This window comes from Neopsephotus bourkii, unplaced genomic scaffold, assembly GCF_033783945.1.
Source record: "Neopsephotus bourkii isolate Nb327-2 ecotype Australia unplaced genomic scaffold, CSIRO-AGI_Nbou_v1 NB_1650, whole genome shotgun sequence".
Lineage (NCBI taxonomy): Eukaryota > Metazoa > Chordata > Aves > Psittaciformes > Psittacidae > Neopsephotus > Neopsephotus bourkii.
Genome location: NW_026902124.1, coordinates 86707 through 89837, shown reverse-complemented (window position 1 = coordinate 89837; position 3131 = coordinate 86707). Strand labels below are relative to the sequence as shown.

Here is a 3131-nt window from a genome sequence, read left to right as displayed (position 1 = left end):
CTTCCCAAATCCAAAGCTGTAAATGTTCTTGGCTGCATTAGCTCCACGTTTTAGAAATCTGCCCAGAGGACTGATAACACTTCTAAGTATTAAAAAAAATAAGCAAAAAGAGTAACTGATATGCCAAGGCTTTGAGTAAAATACAAGAGAAAAAAGTAGAAATTCTGCAACAGCCATGTATTTCAAATCGTTCATTTGAGTGGTCCACACAAAAAGTGTGATGCAGATGCTGAAAGTCTAAATTATTGTGCGAATCATTAAAATTTTTAGGAACACTGTTATGATCTGTATTTGTTTAAAGCAAGACAGACCGTGATACACATACAGGAATCTTGGATGGCTTTTTGTTCACAAATATGTGTTTTTCCTATAACGTATATGACATCAAAGCTCTTGAAAAGGTTGGAAGCACACACCCAAAAGACCTAAAAAGGTCAAGACACAAATTACTTCATGTTACCTTCATTTTAATACTACTAAAATCCAGTACTGATGACTTACAAGAGTATCCCTTAATGTAGAGATATTTACAACTATCAAGTTTCTATTTGGAACTCTCACAATAGAAATAAAAAGGACCATCATTCCTTACACACACTGGTTTTAAATTGAATATTGTCAAAAAGAAACGAGAACATGTTCATTTTAACATCACAGAATATGGAAGTAAGAGTCCTTGTAGCTCAGCCCCTCAGTACTGAAGAATATGTTCTTACCCTTGCACAAGGTTACCTAACCAAGACGGACTGTAGGCCAGAGCTTTTGGGGAGCCAACCTTCCTGAGTAGATCAGGAGGGACATTTTGAATGGCAGCCTGCATGTGCAATGTGCAACGCTCTATAAATTCCAGCATCTAGAGAGGAAAGGGAGGGAAAAACAATGACATGAAATTACTTCAGAACTGCAAGATAAACCATTTCAAATTAATAGATTAAGCTTGAAGAAAATCAATTACATGACGATGTAAGAGAAAGCCTACTTCAGTACTAAACGAGTAACCTTCAAGACATCCACCTACTGACATTTGTAATATCAGGTTTCTAAGAGGAGACTTTTGAGTTTTAATTCAGTACCACACTTTGTAAAACTGACACATTTGCTGACACTGTTCATGCACAGACTCAGAAACACTTGAAAATTATTTCAGGTTTACTCCTGAACTGCGCATACATGCCAACAAACTACATGTACAGGGGTGCAAAACAAGAGCCTGTCATTCTCCTCACTGCACACTTACATAAAGGTTCTAACAAATTACGGGCAGACATGCCCCTGCACCTGAGCAAAACCTTAGTTAAATCTGAATCACGAGGACATCAAAATACCATTACTGATGTGGAAAAGTAATTTTAAATATTTAATTATCTAACACGTAAAGATCAAGAATTGCTTCATAAAATGCTGGAGTTTCTTCACTTTAAGACTGAGCACATATCTAGCACATAGTCAAAACATATTATACACACATACCTGAGCCCTGGTTTCTGTATCAGCTGACATAGCCCAGCACTGAGGTTTTTTCCCATTCTTATCATGCACTCTCAAATCACCTCCTTCATTCAACAACCTGCTAAGAATCCACTGATTTCCTGAGAATGCAGCTGCATGGACTGGGCTGCTTCCATCGTAACAGCGACTGGGGAACATTAAAGTAGAAATGTTTCAAGCTACCCCTCCTACACTCAGTCAGTTGTGCTTCTTGGGAAAACAGCTGCACGCCTGGAAGGTTTCTGTACTCCCAAATAATAAGATACACGATGAAATGAGGAAAATTATGCACCTACATACCTCTGAGGATCTTCGGCTAAAACACCAACATGCATCTTAAGCAATTCTTCATTTATATACAGTAAATATTGTTTACTACATTACTAAAACCACAAAAACATTAGAGATTAATTTAAGAAAAAAAATATACTTAACTGATTAACATCAGAGCCATAATCCAGCAGTATATCCACTATTTTACCAAGACCTAGCAATGCAGCAGTGAAGAGAGAAGTCTGGCCCATGGAATTTACAGCATCAACAAAAACACCTACAAGGAAACAAAAGATTAGGAGGTAAGTGCTAGTGTTACCCCCCTCAACCCAAATAACAGGAAATGTTTCATTAACACTGACACTAATGGCCATATTCCGTCTGAAATACTGAAAATGTGAAAACGCTAATGGCACATTCAGTTCCAGGCTGGATGTGGCTCTGAGCAACCTGATTTAAGCGAAGATATCCCTGCTCATTGCAGGGCGTTTGGACTAGGTGGTTCCCTGTAACGTTCTATACATACCAAGCACTGCTCCTCCAATGTTTTCAAATACTGAATGTATAAATAGCAGAGACACTGTATTAACAGGGATGAGCAAAGACAACACTGAAGGACTGTATTAATAAAATGATAGATCCTTCTAAGGCAGTAACTGAGAGTTGGATGAATATTATGTTACTTTGACCAACTTCGCTCAAATTACCAGCTCCACTCCACCGAAGTAACCAGATGGATACCGTTCGGAAACCACAACCTCCCAACGACCTCACCCCAAACCATGCACAAAGCCACGCCACCATCTGCTTTCAGAACTGGGGTTAAAAAAAAAGGGCCACAAACCACTCAGCCCGTGCTCTCCCCCTTCCGACACCAAAAGGGACGGGAACGGTCATCGATGGCGGGAGGCCGCTGCGCAAGCAGCGCCGCCCGCCCGCCTCACGCTGAGGAGACAGCACCTCGCTCCTCCTCGTGGTTTGTGACGCCGTCCAGGTGCGATCACTCTCCTCTAGAGACCAACTACAGAAATGATCCCTGAAAGTATAGTCTTAACTGCACCCCCACCGCGCGCACAGCCCCACCGCCGCGCACCGCCCTCTAGCACATGGACACCCGACACCGACCCACCACCCGCGGGAACGGGAACGGGAACAGGCACCGACCTGGTAGCCCTGCCTCCGCGGAACCGAGTCCCCCCCAGCACTGCCGCGCGTGGCGGGAATCGGGCCCTGGTTCTTCATTTGCATCGTCTGCCTGAGACGACCAATCAGACGCGCGCTGTCAGGCACGCAGGTGCGGCCTTCAGGTGCGCAGCCGCGCGGCGCGGAGGGAACCGCGTGTAACGGAATTTGCGGGCGGGGTACCGCTC

At 43.3% G+C, this 3131-nt stretch overlaps 1 non-coding gene across 1 annotated transcript; it reads right to left on the bottom strand.

Moving 5' to 3' along the window:
* Positions 1-2603: 2603 nt before the first annotated feature.
* On the bottom strand, positions 2604-2813 carry LOC133223721 (small nucleolar RNA U3). The gene has a single exon (XR_009728665.1). It is a non-coding gene; the product is annotated as a small nucleolar RNA U3 (small nucleolar RNA).
* Between the last annotated feature and the right edge of the window lie 318 nt (positions 2814-3131).